General features: G+C 29.6%; 1 protein-coding gene and 1 long non-coding RNA gene across 2 annotated transcripts in view; both read right to left on the bottom strand.

Annotated features, from left to right (window-relative positions):
• Positions 1-26,396, bottom strand: part of LOC130944803 (calcium-binding protein KRP1-like) — a 66,161-nt gene that overhangs the window by 21,952 nt on the left and 17,813 nt on the right. The gene's annotated exons all lie outside the window — the stretch shown is intronic.
• Positions 17,242-18,612, bottom strand: LOC130944804 (uncharacterized). Its single transcript, XR_009072155.1, has 3 exons — positions 18,238-18,612; positions 17,832-17,927; positions 17,242-17,430 (listed from the first exon to the last, which is right to left on the bottom strand). It is a non-coding gene; the product is annotated as an uncharacterized LOC130944804 (long non-coding RNA).

Raw genomic sequence — 26,396 nt, 5'->3', positions numbered from 1 at the left:
TTAATATGAAATTCACTAAAGATAAACATTTTTTTGGGTTTGAATTTTAAACGTTTTTTTTTATTGAGTTTTGGATATATTTTTTTAGAATTTTGATTTTTTTTCCTGTAACTAATGTTGACTCTAATACCAATTTTGTGGGTTTTTATTTATTGTTAGCTTTTGTCTTTGTAAAAATGGATTGAATGTTTAAGTTTAAAATTTTTGTAAATTCATAAAGTGATTGAGTGATTCACTTTGAATTTGGACTTAATTTGGATGTTATCATGTATTATTGGAATTTACAGTTAAATAATATAATTAGTGTACATATATATAATTATATAATTTTCTAACTACTTAACTCATATAATAATCATAAATTATAGAGGTATTTAATTACATATATAATTATATTCTATTTAATGTTCTAATTAACTAATATGAAATTATGAATCCAACTAATAGTTAATTCCAAATACTTTTTCTTTTTAGAATCAATCTCTTCCTCACCAATAATCAAACTCTATATAGTATATACCCCTAAACTTAAACTAATAGTGTGTCTTTTTTTTTTTGTTTGTTTTGTTTTGGGTACGTATAATAGACATGAAGAAACAAGAGCAACTTCCCGAGAAACTTGCTTCGTTTTATGGGAACATCGAACATGACAATTGAAAAGAGAGATATCATCGTTATATATATCTGCACTTAACTAGAAGCACTCCACTGTAATTTCGGTATCACCGATTATTATTGTACGTAACATTGGATATATCGCCTGAAATAGTGGAGCTATGCATCATGGATGTGCGTTTGACATGTGTCCAACTTCCATTGAATCTGATATGACTGAAAGCTTCAGAAATGGATGTATAAAAGTTCTTCAATTTTCAGCAAGATTTTTTTATATTTTATTTATTCATTTCTAAGATTTAAATTAAAGATATGGTTAAATTTGAATATAACCATACAAATTCTTTTTATATCTATAAAAGGTCTTGCTCGCATATACTTTGATCCGATCCGTTTGATTTTACAAATTTGTTTTATACATCAACAATAAAATTCAGAATCTATATTCCATATAATTACATTTACATCAACAATCAACAAAATTAATAAAATACATACCATCAACCATCAATAAAATTAAATCATAAAAATTGATTTAAAAAAAATTACCTAAAAAGTGAGAAACCCTTAACTGAAGTAGCAGAAGAGGATTGCTTACTGGTAGAGCGACGACGAGGGAGGAATGGAGTAGGTGACGTCGAGAGACATTTAGTCCTCTTCCTCTCAATTAGGATTCATGTCTTCAATTCTCGTTTTTTGCACTTTCTCTATAATTTTCAATTTTAAAGCATTAGCATCTCTTATATTTGAATTGAAATCGGCTTTAACACATTAAACATATTGAAAGACTTTTTGATCGTACAAATTAAAATCTAATTAAATTTCCTTCCTCCAATGTCAAAAAAGTAAAATCTTCTTCCCCAATTCTCATTATAAGTTCTCTAATAAAAGAAAAAAAAATTGACTTTGGCATGTGAACTCTCGTTCTCTCAAGATAGAAAATTGTTTTCAAAAATAAGAAAAGCTATTCACCTAACACCTAAATGCATAGATTTTTTTTTAGGTGTAGTGTAAATCTTTTCAATTTTAATGATGGAATTAGCTACAATAAAATTAAGTATTTTTTATTTATTTAATTTATTATTATTATTTAATTTTTTTATGAAAGACAATTTTTTTATGGATAATTTAGTTATTTATATTAAAAAAATTATTAAAAAATTAAATTATGATTTAATTATTAAAAATTTTAAGTCACTTAAAACTTGAAGAGTATTATTATAAATTATTTTATAATTTTTATCTGTTTAATTATGTATTTATTATTTTATTAGTAACAAATTTTAAAAAAATAAATGATAAATAGGTGTCTAACTTGTTATTTCGAAAACAAATAAGTCATCGACTAATTAAAAATATAAAAACGTTTTTTATTTTTTAAAACATAAGACATCTAAATTTTTTTGAGAGATCAATTTATCTTTATATATTTTGGATAGAAAAATTTAAAATTCTTTTATTTTAGAAAGTCAAGGACATTTTTATATTTTTAATTAAAAAAATTTGTGTATTTTTTAATTAAAAAATTAAAAATCTATTTATATATCTTTTTTTCAAATAAATTATATTTATAAATTTTATTTTATTATAAATATTATTATATAATTTTTATGTTAAAATTTTTTACCGCTCCAAAAAATTTTTTTAAGCTCGGTCCTTGAATTTGTCAATGGTAAAGTTGATCTTCTTACTCTAACATAATTTTTTCTAAGATTGGAATGTACCGAATTTCGATACTTAAATAGTCAAATAATTAAATATATTTGTTTGGGTTTTGTTCGTTATTAGCTATATGACTAAATCTATCATTTTGATAATTAAATTTAACTAAATTGATATAGTAGTTTATTAATATAATAAAAACTATTTAAAAATAAGAAATAGACACACATAAAAAATTTAATTCAATTTAATTATAAAAATAATTTATTTACCTAATATTTTTCTTAAAAAATACTAAGTTTAGAAGACAACAGTTTAAAAGACATAAATAGTTGTCTTATTAGTGCATTTTGTAATAGATGGAATATGATTTCCTAAAAAAATATGGAGAGCTAATGAATTTAATGTACAATATGTATAATAGGGATAAAATTAAAATTAATATCAAATAATAATTAAGTTAATTAATTTTTAATAAATTTTAATTTGAAATTTAAAATAAATGAAGATTTACAAAGTACACCGCAAAAACAGCCTCCCTCTCTCTTATGTAATGTGACTTTCTTCTCGCGTAATTTCTCTATCTTATGTAATGTAACTTCCTTTTCGGTTTTTTCTTATCTCACCGGTGCTGCACGCCACCAACAGTAGCCGCCATTGCTCATAGTTCTGCCGTCGCTTATAACAATTAAACTCATTCACAATATAGACGATTACTCCTATTCTCATCATATATGCTCCCAATTTTTTGTGTCCCTCTTGCTGCCGTAACCTCACCTACGCCGTTGCAATCCCTTCGGCCGATCGTGCTGCCGACGTTGCCGCAGACTCCAGCCGACACCGCCGTAGGTCCCGCATACGTTGTCAAATTGTTTGGATTAACGTGTGAGTATAGTAGATATAACGCACGCGTGCTTAAAGATAGACAACATCAAATCAAACACTTAATTGCTTACTTTTAATTCTCACTCAAGTCTCCTCATTTGTTCCAGCTTTTTTTTTTTATTTTTTTTCTAATTTTATAGTTACATCAAATCATAAGACTCATGTGTTAAATTATATATTTTTCTTTTTTTTAATAAAAATTAAATTGTTGGATGGTAATAATTACTTCTTCTGTTTATTCATCTTTTTCTTTTTCTATTTTAATAGTCAATTTAGGATAGTCATTTTAGTAAGTATGTAAATGATTATTTTTATTTTTATGTAGATTATTATTTTAATTGGATTGGGTTTAGTTATATATAATTAAAATATGTTAAATGTTCAATTTATTAGATATGTAGATTATTTTTATCCTTAGTGAATGATTATTTTTAAACTCATCACCGTTTAAATTTAAATCGTGTACCAAGAATAATGACATCAAAATTCATTTGTTACTAAAGATCATTCTGTAACAATAAATTTTACCTAAAATTAAAGTTAATAATCTTATATTGATTGTATATATTTTTTTCTGTGCTAGAACTTCTTACTATATATTGAGAAAAATTCCCAATAATTTGGGTTGGAGAGAACCTTATTTGTATTTATCGGTTACTTTTTAAGTTCTGGAATAATATACTGGCAAGTGGAAGCTTCAACGTAATTTCCACCTTTTTTTTTTTTCTTTTTTATTTTTTATTTTTTATTTTTTAATTTCATTGTCAACAAATAAACGTATATAAGTATGCTTTGTGACCCCTAAGTTCTTTCGAACAAAATATGAATGTGCTTTCCGACAAATGCATCTTCATTCTCCCAACAAATGAAGAAAAGGAATAGGTCTACCCCACTGATCACAAAAGAGGAATCTCAAATTTGTTTTTGTCATCTTCATGCTAATATATTCTGTAATGATGAATTTTTCAGTTCAACTCTATCGTACTCTGATGTCTCATATCTTTCTCTCAAAATAATTTGATAACAGCGTAGATTATTGTAAAGGAACTCTGACACGAGCTCCGTGAACCACGGATGCTTTACTAAGCGGCTGTATTCGGTGTTTTGACATATTTTTAATGTGATATTTATTAGGTGAAAATTCAGATAAAGTTGATAATTAATAATTATTAAATAAAAATTTAATCAAACCAGTCAGTCAAATTATTTAATAATTTTTAATTATTAATTTCACGTAAAATTTATTATACCTGAATTTTACATTTGTCTTTTATATATATATATATATATATATATATATATATATATATATATATATATATATATATATATATATATATTTGGTATTAATTTTATTTTAATAAAAAATAAAAAAATTTAGATATATTTAAATATTATCAAATATTAGTATATTTAATTTTATTTTTAATATATATTTTTAAAATAAATTTAGAATAATAATATATATTATTATTTATTAAAATAAAAATATTTTATATAATTTAAAATATTTACAATAGTTAAAAAATTAATTTATATTTTAATATTAATAAAATATTAAAATAGGATGATATATATATATATATATATATATATATATATATAATGTACCTTATAAAAAGAAATGTTAGAGTATTAAATTTTGTGATTTGTAATTATTAATCAGTTATTATAATATTTTTAATAGTGTGAGATTATATTTAATAATGTGAGATTATTTACTTTTTATTTACTGATTATTAAGTGCTAACTAAATTTTAATAAAAATATTGGTCTCCTAAATTTTCTTCTGATAAAAATTTAAAATTTATATATTTGTATATCTTGTATTCGTATCAATATATGTACATCATAATACAAACTAATTACTATATATATAGAGTAAAGATGCATGGCTAATAAATATCTACCTCGTAAATGTTATAAGGATTTAATTTTGTTAATAAGTACTTAAAGGATTTTATAAATAAAAGTTTTAACAGAATAAAATGAGTTTAATTTAATTCAAAAACTAATTAAAAGAACAATTGTATTAAGTAAATACTAAAATTCAGCGCTAATTTATGATTAACAACTAACAAAAATGAGAGTGAGAGTATTGCACTATTGCTACGAAAAATTTGTGATGTCAGTAATTTTTAATATTTTTTATTTGTTATTATTTTATCAGTATAAATATTAAATTATTTTTAATAAATATATTTTATTAATTTATGTATGTAAATTTTAAAAAATGTGATGCTATCTGTATTGATTTTTGTACACAAATTCTAATAATATAGATACAAATTATATATTTATTCTTTATGTAAAAAACTTCTATAAACATATAAATTATTGTTAATTAAGTGTTAACCAAAAATAATAATATTTACTAATTATATAGTATTGTTCTTATATATTATCCAAAGGATATTATAGTTTGATAAAGTTAAGATTATCATGACCAATTAACAAAAATGAACCAATCACTTAAAGATAAAATAATTAATTATATTGTCCTTCTTGTTTGTATGTAGATGATATCTTTCATTGAGATGCTTGACCTTAAATCTATCTTTTTTATTTGCCATAGTACTATAATAACTATAAAAAGTACGTAGGATAAAATCTTACGGCCAAATATAGAAAAAGTATCTTCCAAAAGTTTCTACCAAACAATTAGTAGAAGAAATCAGACACAGGTTCAATTAGAATGAAATGAAATTAATTAGAAAATGCATTTTGAATTTTCTGCCCGTAGATTAGGCCACAGAGAAAACTGCCATTTATTAACAGAGTCTGTAAAGGTCTTCCATTGACAATTATGCAACAATGAACAGAACACACCCACCTGCCAGTGTAAAAACTTACAAGCTATAATAATTATCTATTTTGATTGTTTTATGTCACACTACATAATCATATACCAGTTCAAATTTAATTGCTTCCATCTTTAACACAAGGGTCAATGTAGAACAACTTTGTATGGATGGATGGTATTTTATCAAATCACAAGTTGGATAACAAACTGAACCACAACCACCTAAGAATTTTCCTTGGCGTATATATATCAATGAGGAATTGAAAGATTAGATGAAAGATTCCACTGACCTAAAGGACTGGTGGTGTCTTTCAATGTTTTTCGTGTGCCACTTTGTGTCAAGATTAGTAGTAGTATTAGTTAGACAATCTCTAATAGAGAACTCATTCTAATTTCTGTTTATGATCTATCTGTCATAAAAAGTAACTTCACATCATCTTTTGCGTCATAAATAGTAAATAGAAACTCAAAGCATCTCTCTCTTCTTTATTAGGAGAAACTAACTTTAGTCCCTGTTGTAGTCCCACTTAATTAATTAATTAAAATATTTAAAATTAATGTAATTAATTTTTTTCAATAATGTAATTTAAATATTTAAATTTAAAAATAATTCACTATTAAAAGATATTAATATTAAATAAATTCATATATAACAATAATACACAAATTTTTCAACAAAATTTTCCAAGCATTCAATTGTAGTGCTCTCGCCTATGCGCACATAATCATCAATAGCATCAGCTGCTACGTCATATGCTAACATCCGTATCGCAGCGGTACATTCCTGGAGTGACGACAAGCCTCTTCTTCCAGTTGCATCAACCCTCTGTTGGAAATACGGATAGACGTTTGAGAGAGTGTCTACTATCCGAAAGAACACATGTCTTCTCATTCAAAATCTCCGTCGAAAAATGTCAGCATTATACACCGGTTCATCTGCAAAGTAATCTTGGAAAAGGCGATCATGTCCTGCTTCTCGATCTCTGTTGATCCATCTACGAGTAATTGGGATAGAGCTTCTATCTATATCTTCTTCTTCTGAATTTTTGAGTAAAGACTCATCGATCCAATTATCTATGAGTGTGTTATCTTGCCGTCCTCTTTTGCCATACAAAGCCTCATTAAACATATCATCAAAATTTATAGCCATATCTAGAAATGTAATTTTTAGTTCTCTTTCGAGGTGAGAAACAAAAGTTGAAGTGGAGTTGCGGAGTCATTGATAGTTGATATTTATAAGTGTGTCTGCAATAAGTACCTTAACGGCTAGTTAACGGCTACTTTTGCAACGGCTAATTTTGCAACGGCTACTTAACGGTTACTTTTGCAACGGCTAATTAACGGCTAGTATTTGCAACGGTCACTTTCATGAACAATAACGGCACAATAATATTGACTAATTTAAAAACTTATATCATAAATAAATAAAACAAACTACATCACATACCAGTAATACACAATAAAAATAAGAACATACTACATAACTCTACGAATACAAGGGACCATTAAGTAAAACACTTGGCGATTATTTTCTCACATGCAATCTCATGAAGAGCTCGTCGTTTTTCACTCATTGTAGACGTGTCAGCATTAAGTATTTACATATCCATCTCCCTTTCCCTTTTCTTGGCCATCCTTTTCATTTTCCTTTCTTTTGCTTTTATCTCCATTTCTTTAATATACCTATGAGTTTGTAATTCTTGTTCTTTCATTGTCGCTTGAGCTTGTAATTTTTGTTCTTTCATTCCCGCTTGAATTTGTAACTCCTTCTCTTTGATAGCCATAATCTTTGCTCTATGTTCCTTTTCTTCTTCTCTTTCTTTTTCCCTATTCATTAGTTCCTTTTCTCTAACATTCTTAATGTCTTCCATGAGATAATTTTTTAACAACCGATGATTTTCTTTCGCTAAAATCTTTAGACACTTGTGCTTTTTCCTTACCTTTTCGCTTGCTCTTCTGAGATCCTTGTGGGCGAACGGGAGAGTCCACACCGGGCTCGTCAGCCGACTGTGTTTCTGGATTTGATGAGGATGAGTATGCTCCAGTTGCACTAACTTTGGTTCTCTTTGAGCCGCCACTCTGTTTAGGTAGTTGGCTTCTCCATTTTTGCTCCAACCGAAGCATGTTCCAATGCCTCTCAAAAGTGAATTTTTGACCATAATTTGTGGAATAAAGTTTATAAGCCAACTCTTTTATATCATCAGTGTTCGAACCACTCCTAATGTTTTGACTAGCTTGATCGTAGCAACCAGCAAATTGTGCAATAGCCTTATTGATCTTATACCATCGTTTCTTACATGCAACTATCCCCCTTGTCATGTCGGAGCAAAATTCTACACATTAGCTATGAATTCTTGCTACTGGATCAGTTGAAACATTTAACCATCCACTGATCAGCATCTCATCCTCTTTCCAATACCAGTGTTAAATACTATCTTGCCTCTGATCTTCAATATCATCATCATTAAGGTCGATATCATCTAATCCACGAGGGTTGGCAAAATCTAAATATTGCGAATTTGGACTAGATTGTATATGAGTCTGAGAGGATGGGTTAGAAGAGCCACCAACACCAGATGAGTTATGTCTTGATGCACTGAATTGAGTTGGAAACGGCAAGGAAGTTGGAGTAACATTTCCGATAGAGGGGTTAAATATGGATGAAAATAGAAAATGGGGTGTTTGTGAATTTTGATTTTGCGGTTGGAATATAGGAAATTGATTATTATAAGGAGCTTAAAAATTGAAATTAGAAAGATTTTGTGGATTTGGATTTTGAAATGTATTTGGTAGTGTGAAGTTTTGATTGGAACTTGAGAGTTTGAGGTTTGAGATTGTTGGGTATTTGGAATTTGAGAAAAGTTTTGTAAGTAATTGAAGAAAGAGTTGAGTTGGTTTGGATCCATTTTTTCGAACAAAAAATAATAGTAGCAGAACTTTGATTATGTAAACTTGGAAGAAGATGAAGAAGAGTAGTAGAGAGTGTGAGAATAGAAGTGTATCTAAGTGGTATATATAGAGTAACAAAATATTAATTTACTAATAATAACGGTAACATAGTAACGACTAGTTTTTAACGGCTAATTTTACAACGGCTAGTTTTACTACGATTAATTTAATATAATAATATAAATATAAATAATATTTAATATTAATTATAATATAAATAATTAATATAAATTATTGATTAAATAAAAATTTAATTATTTAATCTAATTAATTATTATAATTATTAATAAATTAATTATAATTTAATTACTTAATTAATTATTATTTAAATAATTAATATAAATTATTAATTAAATAAAAATATAATTATTTAATCTAATTAATTATTATAATTATTAATAAATTGAATATTATTTAATTATTTAATATAATTATTTATTATAATTTAATTATTTAATATAATTATTTATTTAATTATAATTTTATATAATTATTTATTTAAAAGGTAACCATTGGCTGTCTATGAGTCTCTCTGAGTAGAGACTTCTCTCTCTTGAATTACGTGAGGGAACTCATTTTGCTGCTTCTCCAACGGGTGGAACCAAAATTTGTCAGAAAAAGTGAATTGGAACTCATCCGTTAGAGTTGGTCCGAGTCCCTCTGAGCAGGAACTCCTCTCCCTTAAATTACGTGAGAGAACTCATTTTGCTGCTTCTCCAACGGATGAAACCAGAATTTGTCAAAAAAAGTAAATTGAAACTCACCCTTGGAGTTGGTCTTAGTTGTAGGATACCCTTATCTCAACCTAGCTATAGAGAACCTGACATTATACTGTACACAAAACATGTTCAATGCTGATCAAGTTATGATTACATACATACATATGCACTACCATTGAATAGTGCTACATAGACACATGAATAAATAACAGATTAAGTTTGTGAAATCTTGTCAAAGAAAAAGAAAACAAGAAGGCTCCTCCATTATTATTTGTTAATAGTGTTTAGTAAAGCAGTGAAAAAGATGTCAGTGGTGAACCACATGGCAAAAGGTGAAGGTTATTCCTTAGGGTAACCCTGATGATAATAGTAGCATAGTGATTAGTAATACAAAAAATAAAGCGAAAAGATATCAGATAAGTAGAACAGAATTAGTAATACCATGAATTTAATGTGGATTAAAATTTGATTGCAATATTTTCAGCTACAAGTGATTCTAAAATTTTAATCTTAATTTCTACATATACAATATTTGCATTAGATTAGCACATAGATCATAGGTGCAGATCATCCACCGTAAAATTTCCTCAAGCATCTAAAACTTAAAGTTGACATTTCAAAGCAGAACAAGTATTTAAATTGGACGGGTCTATAATATGCTCAATGGTTCATAGCAATATTTAGATGCATAATATGAGCTAAGGTGAAAAAACAGTGCAGAAGTTTAAAGACATGAGTGCTTCCTTTCACATTAAAATTCTCTGTTACAAATAACTTTACATAGAAAACCTGCTATTAGGTCAGATTATCACAGCCTCACAAATCATAACACAACAGAAACAATATATGTGTATAAGTTTAAAAATCATCGAGGCATTATATCAAACACTTCATGAGCATCTTCTACCACATTGTTTGCAATGAAGATACCCAACACTTTTTTTTTCCTTAAAGCAAAATAGTTGTATGGAGAAGATATAGCTTTATAAAATTTCTAATAAATTTCTACATGAAATGCATACAAACTAAAGGCAATTTGACCATGCAGCATGCATCATTTTTCAAAAGAAAGGTTTTATTGTAAAAAAAAAAAACCTAATTTTTTCCAAAGGAAACAAGACCTGAACCAAGTACATAAACTATAGATCAAAAGCAAGGAGTAAAAGTGAGGTACAAAACTTGGGAAAAATTTATGAGTAAAAACTAGAGAGAAATGCCGCCAGATCTCATAGTATATATAAATAATCAAAGGCAGTTACTAAGCCAGTGAAGTTCATCAAAACCCTTCCACAATAGACATTTAAAGCTTTTTTACAATTCAAGAATGAGATTGAGAAACACAGTGGTCTTATAATCAAAGCATTAAAAATTGATCATGGCCGTGAATATTTGTCTACTCAATTCACTCAGTTTCTTAGTCTCTGCCTACATTATTAATAGACTCCCATCATCTGTTACAAACCACATCAATCCTTATGAACTTTTGCACAAACATAAATCAAATTATAGTATTTTGAAAGTTTTTGGATGTATTGTTTTTCCTTGCCTGAAACCATACGATGCTAACAAATTCTCTTATAAGTTTGATTTATGTATTTTCTTAGGGTATGCCTCTCATCAGAAGGGCTATAAGTATTTAACTTTGAATGGTAATAAGATCATTAGTACTCGACATGCACTCTTTGATGAAGAAAGGTTTCCATACACTGAAATGTTTTTCTCAAAATCACCTTCTAATGCTAATATTCAATTTCCTCATACTTCCACTAACCAAACTGAACCACAAACTTCCACTCATAAAGATAGTATCCCCATTTCTGCAATTGACATCCCCATCGGCAATCCACCATCTTTACCACCAAAAACCAATACACACTCCATGCATACAAGATCAAAGTTTGGCATTGTCAAGCCAAAGGTGTTGACTTCAATGCTACTGACCTCATTAACAACACACTGTCAACTATGGCTACAGCTCTCTTAAGTCACCACATTGGCTTCAAGCAATGCAAGAAGAGTTACAAGCTTTGGCCAAAACCAAAACTTGGACTCTAGTCACTCAAAATTCAGATGCTAAAATCATAGGGTGTCACTAGATTTTTGCAACTAAGAGACATCCCAATGGAGATATTCTTAAATACAAGGCAAAGCTTGTAGCTAAGGGCAATCATCAAATAGAGGGCATTGACTTTGATTAAGTCTTTGCTCCAGTAATCAGACCTACAACAATAAGGGTTGTTCTTTCAATTACATTGACTTACAAATGGTTCATTTGCCAATTTGATTTCAACAATGCTTTCTTGAATAGTGATCTTGATGAAACTGTACATGAAATTAACACCCGGATTCAATAATGGAACTAATTCTCAGGTATGGAAGCTAAATAAGTCACTTTATTGTCTTCGCCAAGCACCAAAATCATGGTTTGTTAAAGCTCTCTAGTACTCTAGCTACTTTTGGTTTTGCAAGAGACAGGTCAGATCCCTCTCTTTTTATCAAACATCAACATAATTCAATTCCATATATTTTATTATATGTCGATGACATTCTTATAATTGAAAACAATGCACAAGCTATTCAGCACACTATCAATGAGTTGAACAATGTCTTCTCTCTTAAGCACTTGGAGGAGTTTAGCTATTTTGTTGCCATTGAAGCCACTAAACTCCCTTCAAGTGCCTTCCGCTTATCACAGACTAAAGGAGTACCTACATCGATGGTCACTGATATGAAATTGACAAGTCAAGGAGCTTATTACTTTGATAATCCATCTTTATACAGGTCGGTTGTAGGTTCCTTGCAGTATGCAACCTTGACTAGACATGAGCTATCTTTCTCTATGAACAAAGGCCGCCTAAACTGTTGCAAATTCACTGGCAATGTGTTATGCGTATACTCAGATATTTAGCTGGTAGCGTTATGCAGGGTTTTACTTTTGAACCTTGTTCTGATTTAGATGACAGAAGATCAACATGTGATTTTTGTGGTCGAGTAGGAGGCAAGCTTCAGTGTCTCGTTCGAGTACAGAAGTGAATATCATGGACTTGCAGCTGCTAATAGTGAGATCATTTGTATCCAAAACCTCTTACATCAATTAAAAGTTACTTCCTCAATTGCTCCGACCCTTACTATGATAACATCAGTGTCGTGCTCTTTTACAAAAAAAAAAAAAAAAAAAAATAGTTAACACGGTGGTTTTTTAAAAAAAGCCGTAATTCTGAGCGCCATTTGAAATATTAGAGCAATTTTAAAACACACCACAAGTTTTGTAGTTTAAAAGGGCAGTTTTTTTTATGTTTAAAATGATGTTTGAAACTATCATTTTAACCGAATAAAATAGTATTTTTTTTATATTTAAACCACCATTTTAACTTGTTAAAATAATTTGTTTTTTTTAAAACAATGGTTAAAATTATCATTTTTACTAGTTAAAATTGTATTTTTTAAAATTTAAAATAGCTATTAGAACCGTCATTTTTAGCTAATAAAATGATGGTTTTTTATCATTTAAAGTGGTGATTAAAATTATTATTTTTACTAATTAAAAGAAAATTTTTTACTTATTTTAAAATTACAATTTTAACCATTATTTTTATCTAGTTGAAATGATAGTTTTATGCTATTTAAAATAAAAAATTTTAATCATTATTTTTATCTAATTAAAATAATAAATTTATGCTATTTTTTACCGAGTATTAAAATAACATCTTTTACTTGTTTAAAATAACAATTGAAACAGTTATTTTGACCGTATTAAATGAACAATTTTTTGTTTAGAATTTCATAATAATTAAAAATCATAAACCATAAGCCATAAACAAAACATCAAATATGACATATAATTTTTATAATTCATACGTACATAGTATCAAAAAATAAAAGTCATAACTCATAAACCATAAATAAAATATCAAACATAACATAATTTTTCGTTCATATCTTAACATATAGTCACTAAATATAAAGTTTTTTGTCAGAAAAAATCACATTCTTTATTATTCATTTTGAAAAATCTACTTCCAGTGACGGGCCGAAAAAATTTTATCAGTGGAGGCATAAATATGCAAAGTAAAATTTAGATATAGATTTATTTTTTTTTATTTTTTCCAGTATCTTATAGGTCAAGGACTAATCGGACATAGATCTGAGCTTCATTAAGAGTCTATCACTGACTAATGAGTTGCTATATATACGAGACAAAATTCAAACTCCCAACACTTATTTAAGTGGATGACTGAACAAATTACTGGATCAACCCAATTTAATTTAGATATATTTAAAATTTTAAATTATAATGAACTATCTATATTTATTGAAAAAACTACAACTATACACATAGACTTTGTACATGCACTTATTTATTATAGCATTTAAAATTATAAAAAGATAATTTCACACGCATTATAGTATTCAAAATAATAAAAAGATAATTTATAACTTTTTTTAATATTCTTAACATGATTAAACATTATTAGTTTTCTATATGTTCTTAAAAAAATATTTAATTATTCATTATCTCTTATTCAATTGTGGAATTTATTTATTATAGTATTTATGGCATAAATAAATTTTTTAACTAAAATAATTATTATATTTAAGACCATTTTAATAAAGAATATTAATACAGTACATTAATATATATAGATAATACGTTTTTTATCTTAAATAATTTTTAAAAAATCACAAATAATTTAGGTTGTATTTAATTACAAAATCGAGTTTGAATTTAATTATCAACTAAATTAGCTAGTATCATGAAGTTAATTATTATTATTTTTATAGGTTGATTTATTTTTTATTTTTAACTTTTATACTAAATAAAATTTAATAAAATATTTTTTAACATAAAACACAAGAAAATTATTTATATTTTATGTCAAAAAAAAACATAATATAATAAAGGAACAAATATATACATCTATATATAATTATTAGTATTTTTTAAAAATCTTTATGGGAGCAAATGTCCCCCTCTTTTTTACACTTAAATTCGTTAATTTTTGTCTACTTTTTAGTTCTCTTTACGGTGTAACTTCACTTGCTTGATATAATTCTTAGGTGTTTGCTACGGTACGATGATAAATTCATACGTACCGATACGTTAAAAATATGAACAAATAATAATAAGCCATGTGGAATTTATTTTTCACGTTAGCATTTAATTTTTTTTTAAATATATATTATATCACCATTTTTACTAATACACTCTTTTTAATTAAATAAAAATAAAAATATTTTTTTATTTAATTTTATAAAAAATCTTAAACATTCTTACTTTATTTAATTAGACAAAAATACCCTTTTAAATAATTCAATTAATCCTAATTTTATAATTTCAAATAATTTAAACAACAAAACAAAAACATATAAAAAAAATTAAAAATCAATCGTTCTTCATCTTTTCCAATTCCCCTATTCATTCCTGTCTTCCTCTAAAGCAAGGCAAAACATATCAATAAAACTAAAAATCAATTGTTTTTCGTCTTCTCCAATTTTCTTAATATCATTCGTCCCCCTCCCCCATTCTGAAACAAAACAGTAAAAGTCCCAAACAAAAACAACAAAACCTTAGCCCTAAGTTCTTTGCCGCCGCCGTCCCCTGTCTCAGCGCTTTCGCTTCTTCCTCTTCCCTCTGTCCGGAACCCAGGTAGCTCGGCACGCCGTCCCCATCTTCACTGGCTTCTCTGTCCGTGGCTTGGAGCAGCTTCTCTCGAAACCTAGCTTCTCTCGCTCTCTTCTCCAGTCTCGCCCTCGCACAATCTTGCAGTCGCTCTCTGCTGCTCACAGTCTCACCCTTGCAGAGTCGCAATCCCACCAGCCGCCAGCACCGAAGCCTTCTTCCCAGTTCCCAGCGAGCATCGACCCAGCAGGCAGCAGCGTTCTTCCAGCAGCGCCCAGCGTCGCCAGCGAGCACCGACCCAGGAACGTTCTTCCCAGCAGTGACAAGCCACCGACCCCAGTTCCCACCGAGCCTCCATCGTCTTCTGTAATGGAGGCTAAGCCTCATGTTTATTTTTTCTGTTCTGATTCTATTTTTATTTTAAATTCTGGTTTAGTCTTCTTATTGATTCTAATTTATAATTAATACTTGGCTAAGCCTCCATCGTCTTCTGATTTTGTTTTTTAATTTTAAACTTTTTGTTCTGTTTTGATTAAGGGTTTAGGGTTAATTCTGATTCATGATTTTCAATTCTATTTGTATATTTGGTTCACAGGTTTAGGGTGTTGGTTCTTATTTTTGGTTGAGGGTTGTTAGATTTTTATTCTCTGTTCTGATTTATTTGTTGTGATTTACTAAAATTGCTTCTGATTGTTGTTCATTGTCATTGTTCAATGTATTAGTTACGGCATAGCCTGAATAGTTGTTTTTTCAGTTCCCATTGTATGGAATGGATGTTAGCAAGCAAAGTTGTATTTATGATCATGATATCTGGAAAGCTGTTTTTGGTTTGAAGACCATATATTTAGAACTCTCCATGGATGAATCATGGGCCACAGTATGAAAATCAATTATTTTCAATGGTCTTTTTCATCCTTCCTTCTAGTCTATTCTAGAGTATACTAGGTGTTTTGTTTTGTTTGCATGCTTTAGAACTCTATGAGCTAGTGACCCTTTTTCTCTATTGATTTTAAGACTTTAAAACATGAAACCAAACATGTTATTACACATTTTTCAGTACCTCGTTATTGATTCATTGATTTCATTGTTGCTGGTTGTTTTATTGCTGGGTTCAGTGTTCATTGTTTTATTTGTTGTTCATTCTTTAGGAAAATTGCTTCTGATTGCTGGTTCACTATTTCAGTGGGTTTCTCTCCATGCATCAATCCTAGACCACATGTTTTTTGTGTGATGGCATGCACATTAAGAAGACCTTCAACCAAAAAATTGACCTAAAGCTCTTTATATAAGGAAGAGAGCTTTTGTTCATTTAATCATGCAGAAAGCATCATGGGAACGTCCTGTATATTGAGGCTGCAGAAAATGGCTGCCATCTTTACCAACTATTCCTGAAGTGTAGAACTATTGAATAGTTGTAAAATTTTTGCAGTTAATATTATTTACAACTCTTACAACATTTTCTGAGAGGTTCTGGGTTGTGTGTATCTACTAAATAATATCAAGGATGTTTACTTGCTTAAATTTTTAAAAGTAATAGCAGGGAGAACCAATAGTTGTTAACTTTCATTACTTTAGAGATATTACTGGTAGAATCTGCATGTGTTCAATTGTTTTCAAATAAAATATTGTAATAATCCTTATGGCTATGCAGTTTAGAATTTATATAGAACGAGTCTTGAGTCTTGAGATCACTCAGGAACAATTTTCTTCACAACCATCATAAAATAGAAATGTAACTGAAATTATTTTCTGCATATTAAGTATGCTCATATTCTATTTCTTCTGTTTTTACTAAATAATCTGAAAATTAGTATCAAATAACATAAATTGCAACAAGCAATTAACTGAATCAAGAGTATGTTTATTCACTCATATTGTAGTGATTGTTGTGACGAGTTGCATTTTTTTGTAATTTTGGTCAAGGATTAAGTTTTGAAAATTTGAATGATTCATTGACACATGTATCAAGTAAAACATGTTAAAACCCTTCTTGCAAAAGCTTCTTTGCTTTAATTTTTTTTTTCTGGTATCTATTGGCACTCATGATAATAGTGCAAAGCTTATATCTCATACATGTAAATTGACCTTGGTCAAATTAGACCAAACCATTTACAACACAAAACAGAGTTTCTATTACATAACAAGGTAAGCCTACCCTCCGCATCAGTGTTGTTAACCTATAAAAGAAACCCAACATCAAATTCTTAGTAATTGATCTCAAATGGTATATTATTAAACAAATAATAAAAATTACTACACATGTTTAATTATATTGATCCTAGAGGACAAAATCTCTAATCATTGATTTCCAATTTTACACGAATATTTATTTGTACCAGATATTTCTACAATAGATTTGCCCTACGATAATTCAAGTGACCAATACATTGCATCCAAATATTAAAATTAAACATCTAAGAAGCACAAAAACTGTTCTCAATATAAGAAATATATGATTTCTGGAGGGAAAAGATGAGAAGACTGCAATGTAATGGTTGAAACAGGATCAAAATGTAACAAATGCTATGTTCCAATAACGTGTACAGTAAGTTGTGATTATAACCAAATAAACTCTCACCTCTATAGTCTTTCTATTTGAAGTTGTGACAATGTCTCCAGGCCTCATACCTTTTCCACTAATCATATTCTTACAAGCTGCAACTACAAAATGAACCTGCATATGCAGGACTTTAAACTTGGGCATAGCATGAATTATTAATTATAATTAGCAATTGTACCACAAAATACAGTAACTCACAATATTCACCAGCAACTCCAAACTAAACATTCCAAAAGAAACTAGAACTTAATTTCATATGCAATATGGAATGCAATAGAAAACTCGATAGTGTTAAATAAGAAAAGAAATGAGATAAAAAATTTTCCTTTAGTTTTGTACAAATGAAACTATGTTCAAATCAATCAATTGAATTTTATTCTTTACAAAGGGAAAAAATTCATGAACAATGACATAAATTACTGACCTCAACTCCAAGAGGTTTGATTTGACCAAGAGCTTTTGCTGCACCCAAAACGGCAGCGACTGGCAACCCAGTTCTGGCAGCGATCGGCGACCCAGTTCTAGCAGCGATCAGCGACACGACGGCGAGAGCAGAGACGACGGCATGCGGTGACTCGATGGCAAGCTGCTCCAAGCCACGGACAGAGAAGCCAGTGAAGATGGGACGACGTGCCGAGCTACCTGGGTTCCGGACAGAGGGAAGAGGAAGAAGCGGAAGCGCTGAGACAGGGACGGCGGCAAAGAACCTAGGGCTAGGGTTTTGTTGTTTTTGTTTGGGACTTTCACTGTTTTGCTTCAGAATAGGGGAGGGGGACGAATGATATTAAGGAAATTAGAGAAGATGAAGAATGATTGATTTTTAGTTTTATTGATATGTTTTGCTTTGCTTTGGAGGGAGACAGGAATGATTAGGGGAATTGGAGAAGACGAAGAACGATTGATTTTTGGTTTTTTTTTTATATGTTTTTGTTTTGTTGTTTAAATTATTTGAAATTATAAAATTAGGATTAATTGAATTCTAAAATTTGATTAATTTAAAAGAGTATTTTTGTCTAATCAAATAAAGTAAGGATGTTTAAAATTTTTTATAAAATTAAATGAAAAAATATTTTTATTTTTATTTAATTAAAAAGGGTGTATTAGTAAAAGTGGTGATATAATATATATTTAAAAAAAAATAAATGCTGACGTGGAAAATAAATTCTACATGGCTTATTACTACTTGTTCATATTTTTAACGTATCCGTACGTATGAATTTATCATCGTACCGTAGCAAACACCTAATTCTTAAGATAAAAGTATAATAAACATCAAGATTAGCTAATAAATATATTAAGCAACTAATATATTAGTTTTCAGATGAAAATTAAAATTATAAAAAAAAAATAATGTACCTTTATCTTCTGAATAATGATCAAAACGACCCCATTGAATGCGATCTAATATCTCAAAAAAGTCACGTAGGAATTAGAAGGCATCATAGAATATTTTATGTGATTATTTATGCAGAAAACATCCATAAAAATTATTCTTCACACACACAAATATCAAACCTAGCAGATTGATTTAATCAAGTTTCTGCCTTTTATCTCTCTGTTCTTTACTGTTATCCCTTCTTTCACATAAAGATTATAAATTTGTTAGAAATAATTTGCTCAGTATATCTAAACTGATAGTTCTCGATATTTGTAAAAACATATCGTATTTCTAAATTCACTACGGATCATAGAACTAGAAATACAAAATAACATACCTAATAATTTGGTGGCCGAAAATTTGGAAAAACAGTTCGTTCTTGAAAGACCAAAGCAAAAAAAAAAAAATAATAATAATAATAAAATTCAGAACTTAATTGTTAATACCAAATTGTTTAAGAATAATTTTTCTCTCTCAACTATTAATAAACACAATTGTATAGCTTCACGTGGTTATCGGACTATTTACAAATCCGAACAAACTATATTAACTAGTAAAAAAAATGCAGAGATGGTACCAAAATCAGCATTTTGTGGACACAGTCACGAATCCACAATCCACAATCAAATATCAATACCAAAATCACCTTCAAACAAAAATAAAATAAAATAAAAAATTCTAGTTTACAATCACTCTAGCCCAACTCTTTCACAATTCACACACTCACTCAACTTAACAACTTAAACTTCTCCAACTAATTTTACAAAAGAAAACATAAAGACCAACAAATTATTTGTATAATTTCACAAAAGCAAGAAAGTACATCTAACAGGACAACAAAATTGATTATTCTGATTTCGTAACAAAACTGGCATACTTCAATAATTCATTATTTTAATCCTAATAAGAATCACAAGATTTTTCTCAATAAAATGAATCAATGCATGATTTCTCTCTCAATTCTATAAAACCTAATTGAAAACCGACCTCGTAAAACCTAAAAGTCGCTAAATCGGTTGCTGATATCTAATTTGAAAATCTAAAATCGGTCACTAATTCTTTAACTAAAAATTTATATTGGTTGTTAAAGCGGTCACTGTTCCTAATCTTATAATTATAGATTTTTATTAATTTTACATTTACCACTATTAACACTTAATTTCATAAATAATTATATTTTTACAAAATATAAAAAGAATCAAATATAGATCAATTTTTTAAATAAATATAAAAAACATTCACAATATCTATATAGAAATATAGAACTTAAAATATTAAAAATTCTTAAATACATCAAATTTATGATTCACAATCTAGACTAAAGATAAAAATAATTCATAAATAATAACATAACTTTACTTTATTCATGAACAATCAGTATAGTTCAACAATTTTTACACTAATTTTGTCTCTTTAATTTTTTTTACTGTTCTTGAAACTACGACCAATACAAACCACAACAGAATCTTTAAATAATCTTAAATCTTAATCTAGTAATCCAACATGTTTAGTGAAAGATGTACCTAGTCCAATTGCCTTAGACCCTTTCATGACAAAAGTGAAACCAACCTCTCACCAACCAGATTATACACCATGGCAACAAGGATTTCTTCTTCAGAAAATTCAATCTTGGAAGCTTGATTGGTTTGCTCTTGCACAACGAATAAAATGAAGTAATTCAAATAAAAAAACAATAATATAAATTCTTCGTAACTTGTCTAAGAAAATCTTAAATAAATTGAAGTGCCATAGAAAAACAAGATAAAACCCCTTTTTTTTTTCTGCAGTTCAGAGTCCAAATATACCTTTTAACTCATTAAGTACTCATAAGTATTATTATAAGGTGAATGCTATTATGTCTTCTCTAAAATAAAGAATAAATTACTCTCTATGATTTATATAGTGCCTATAATTATAATTAAGTTGAATATTAACCATAATAATTAGGTATATGTTCTCTACTTTTCTCTCTCTCTTATGATTATTTAAATTTAGTTTAGCACCACCAATCTATGGTGGTGGTGGTGGTTATCACCGCTGGAAAAATTTCTTTGCGTTGAACTCACAAACCCACCAACAAGGTGCAAGTACGTATTCAGCTCGTTACACGTGGTAACATTTGTGCTATCGAGGTACGGAGAATCTTTGCTACATAGGCGCAACTCCTTCCCAACCTTAGCGCACATCCATTGTGCCTCCTCCACTCTCTTCTGTATCGTGATAACATCCTCGGAATTCATTATCCGCAAAACTTTTATCCCATGAAAGTGATTAAATTCTTGTGCATAATTATCACCTCATCTTGCAAATCCTATTGATCTCCACCTCATCGACAACAATGTCTTTAATCTCATGAGGATCCGAATCTACAATCCCTTGAAACTTGTATTTGACATCATCAACAACAATGTCTTTAACTGTGTTTATGACTTGAGGATCTAAAGAATCTTTCCAAATGTCTTTATGACTTCTATCATCACGGACCATAAACCCTTCTCTACCTTCAAGTGCATCAATTGCATTCGTAAAGATCTCTTCCACATCATAAAACTTATCTGGTGAATCACTTTCAATATATATATTACAAGGGGTAGTTTACCCTTTATTTTAGAGAAGGTACGATAGAATTCACCTTATTATAATTATTGATTCAAGAAAAAAATAACTTCGGTTCCCAAATTTCAGCAGCAATGATCTATACTGTGTGTCCATTTTAGTTCATATAGCTGCAGCACTTTTTTTATATTGTTTGCTCCATATGAGTTGTTGAATAGCTTAGCCTTTGTTGTCACCAAAAATTCTAATATAGACCTGCACAAATAAAACATTCATCAAACAATTTTTAAGTTATTAAGCTTAACCAAATATATGTTTGTCATCACACAATTAAATTATTATTTCCTAAACTCAATGTATCAAGTGTGTCATATTGGAGACTAACATTTTTGAATAGGAACCAAGTTATCTGCAAAAATGAAGCAAACCATATATTAAAATGAGAGACTTAGAAAGTAAATATTTGATAATAAAATGATACAAATATGCAAACACATAAAGACAATCTTGTGACTCATCATATACGATACTCAAGGCCAAAAAATAATAAGAAAAAAAGAGTAGCTTTTCTGCATAAACATGCAACTACTATAATGTTATATTGTGAGATGCAAAACAAAAATCCAAGACATTGTTCAAGGGGAATTAAGCATGTGACACTTGAACCAACTTCAACCTATGTAATGAAACTAATCATTATATCACTACTATACTATTTGAGACTTGTGATGTAGCTAAGACTATATTAATTGTTGAAAATGTCTAAATACAAAGAACTCTCTCTTGTGAGACAATATCAGCAAATTAATTAAATTGAATTATGTAAAAAGCATATGGCCAGTTCTAGTTTTGATTTTAAACCTGCCCCTCCCTTCCATGGATCAGGTGAGATTCAAAGTATTTTTAAGGATTTGACATGCAATAATCTTCTTTTACCTAAAGAGTTCACAATAATCACTCTACATTCTGCAAAGGCAGAATCCATCAAATGTACTTTCTGCTATCATCTACACATTGCATCCAAATTTGATTTAACTCCATATTTCCAAATTTTATATCACCATGACAAATCATATCCAAAATCTCAGAGAAAGAAATTCATGGTTGCAAACCCAAAGTTCATAGGATAATGTGACTAGCTAGGGGAGAGTTAACCAGAGTTCATATTTAAGTCTCTGTAACGTATTTTTTAAGACAAATTTTAAAAAAAATTGAAAAGGCAGGAGAAGAAGTTACTACAGGAGGTGACGCTGAGAAAAGAATGACGCGATATACGAGCAATGGAAGATCTGAACGAACGACGCGATATACGAGCAATGGAAGATCTGAACGGGGATGCGACAATCTGCGACAATGGCGAAACGAGCAGAGAAAGTACGCGGCGAGGGGTAGACGGCGATAAAGACTCGAGGAAGAGAGATGGCACCGACGAGAATGGCTCCAACAAGAACGGCATCGACCAAGATTCGACGAAAAGTGACTTCTCTCTCCACTCCGCTGGAGAGTGAGGGGGCGGCAAGAGGGACACTGTTTGAGGAGAGAGTTTAGGGTTAGGGTTGAAAAGTGATTGAATTTTTTAATTTATTTTGAAATCTAGTTTGTTCTTATTATTTAAAACAGTGACCAATTTAGCAACTAACTAATTTGTAATTTTTATTTTTTAGTTGGTCGCAAATTCGGTCGCTAATAGCGACCGATTTATTGACCAACAGTTCTAATGCTAAGATTTTATAGCTGATCGCTAAAATCAGTCGCTATATTGATCCTTAGCAACCGATTTAGTGACTGCTATCTTGTCGACCGAATTAGCGACCAACTATTTTATCAACATATTTTTAGGTCAGTTGCTGATCCAGTCATTATATTATAAAATAGAAACCAATTTAGCGATCGAATGCTTTAAAAACCAACATTTTATAGTTGGTTGCTGAATCGGTCGCTATGTTAATACTTATCAACCGATTTAGCGACCAACCACCGTAAAGCTTGTTTTTATATTGGTCGCAAAATCGGTCGCTAAATTAAAAATAGCGACCGATTTAACCACCAACATACCCTAAAAGCTTGTTTTTTGTTTTGGCTGCTAATTCGGTCGCTAAGTTAAAAAAATAGTGACCAATTTTAGCGACCGACTAGATTGACTTTGTCATCGGTAGTTAAATCGATCACTAATTTTTATTTTAACGACCGATTTAACAACTAAGAGTGGGTGGTCACTAAATCAGTCGCTAATTGAAATGTAGCAACCGATTTGTTTTAAATCCAAGAAAAGTTTGATTGGTCGTAAAATTGGTTACTAATAGGGGCCGATTTTGTTGGTCACTAAAATCAGTCACTATTTTAAAAGTTTCTTGCAAAATCGCTGGAGGACAAACGTCTCAGTACAATAGCACTCACACAATGAAAGCATTTCAGTTCGTAACACGATAACTCAATGGAGGAGAATGCGCTGCTAGAGGAGAACATCGCCGATGGATGTTGCATTGGAGAGATCGTCGCTAAAGAGGATAACAACATTTTAGTTCATAGCACAGAATCTTGAGGGAGGAGATTTTAGTCGAAAAAGAATGCCGTTGAAGAGATCGTCGCCGGAACAGATCGCACTGGAGCAGATCACAATGGTAGCATCGTTTTCAACCTTACTCTTCCAGTGCATGGCAGCAGCGTTAATTTTGCAATTTAAGTTTGGATCTGAATTCATAAGATAGAATTTTGGGCTCCTTTTTAATAATGGACCTAGATAATGGCGATTTAAAACCGCAAAAATCACCAAAATTCACCATTTTTCGCAAATTTTATGGAAATAACATAAACCACCATAATAACACCATAATACTTGAATATTATAGCCATTTTCGTATTATTAATGCCATTTAAATTTTTTTTTGTAGCGTTAGTTGTTAATCTACACAGCCACACTAAATATTTTGAATTGGACCTCTATTTTGTCCGTGAGAGAGTCAACTAATGTAGTTCACATTAGCTCACAAAGGATCTGATAGTTGATATCCTAACAAAACCACTGTCTTTTGTCTCTTTCTATCAATTTCAAATCAAACTCAAGGTTACTCCTCGATTAACCGTGAGTTGGAAGGGCGATAACGGAGATGACACAAAGCAAGATCAAGAATTTAGCAAGAATGCAGATAGTGAAGTCAATAATATAGTTATAACATACAGTTACGTAATGTTAGTCCAGTAGCTTATAACAAAAAGTGTGATTCTGTTATCAAGTGTATAAATACTACCTAGTCATTGTATTTCTCTTAAACACATTGATTCAATATCACAATCACATGAGTATTATTCAGCTTAGTTATAATTCTTTCCTTCCCTCACAATCTGTCATTAATTAATATAACATATAAAGATATTATATACATCACTAAAATATGAACATATTAAATTTGTGTTTTATGGTGTCGTGTATTCGTGTCTGTCCTTTATAGGTTTTTTCATAACCTATGTTGTCTCTATTTGATGAGCGAACCCATATGCACTCACTATTAACCAAACATATATAATGTAATCGAGGCCAGGCAAGTCTCTCTATGAGAGACATATAATTCACGTGCTCATGGCTTACATCATCTACAATATGTCTATTCGATCGAGGACATTACCATTTGGGAATCTCTATTGCATATAGCCCTTCTTAGATACCCAAAAATAGAAAAAAGAAAAAGGAAAATGACATTCATGTAACGGTCCCATGCATATCGAATGAAATTAATATATGGACCTAAGCTACATTATTATTATTATAAAATATTAACTTCGTCTCATCAAAAAAATAAAATATTAACTTCGTTCAACAGTAGTATCATCACTATTGCTGATGAGCTTGCAATGGCACGAGCGCATTGAATATGTATGTCACATTTATCATATATGTTTAGTGATATATAGCTTTCAATGTTGATTCCAATAATTGAGAGAATGGCAATTGGTTAAAATTTAAACAGTGGGGGAATTGAAATTCACCACATACATGCATGATGATAGGATTGGAATTAACGTGCTGATTAAACTACTCATATCACTGGTTTATGTATATAGTAAAGAAATATTTCCATTTTCGAACAAATTATTAATTGAATAAAAAAAGATAATAAATCCTTGCGTCTTTAATTTTGCTTGAAATTGAGTAATGGCGTTTCCATAGAAGACTGCATATACTAGTTACTTTTTGTAAAGTAGGTCCTTTCTCTATTAAAACCTACATGCTGCAGTACATCTAATATTAATCTTTGGCACATGCTATTATCTGAGACAATAATAAATTGATTCTACGGCCAACACATTAATTTGATTTACGCTTTCTTTTATACGTATCGTGCGGCCATTAATAGCTTAATTGTTTAAATTTTAAAAAATGTTTTTGTATTTGTATTTATATATACAAAGGTTCTGAAAATTAGATTAGACTGGTCAGTTCGACCGAATTAATTAAGAATTGGTTATCTAATCGGTCCAATTAATTTTAAAATTGTCCTGCAAAAAAAATCGATCAAATTGGCGGTTAATAAGTAAATTGGCCGAATTGGCCGAGTTTTTTAAATTACCAGTTTTTCAATATTCACCAAAACGGCATCGTTTTGACGCCGAAAAAAAAAACATTATTGATTACCATGCACCCACATAGCTGA

The sequence above is a fragment of the Arachis stenosperma genome, chromosome 8 (genome assembly GCF_014773155.1).
Source record: "Arachis stenosperma cultivar V10309 chromosome 8, arast.V10309.gnm1.PFL2, whole genome shotgun sequence".
In the NCBI taxonomy this organism is placed as follows: domain Eukaryota; kingdom Viridiplantae; phylum Streptophyta; class Magnoliopsida; order Fabales; family Fabaceae; genus Arachis; species Arachis stenosperma.
The sequence above is the reverse complement of the archived record's forward strand: the minus strand, read 5'-3'. Positions and strand labels throughout refer to the sequence as shown.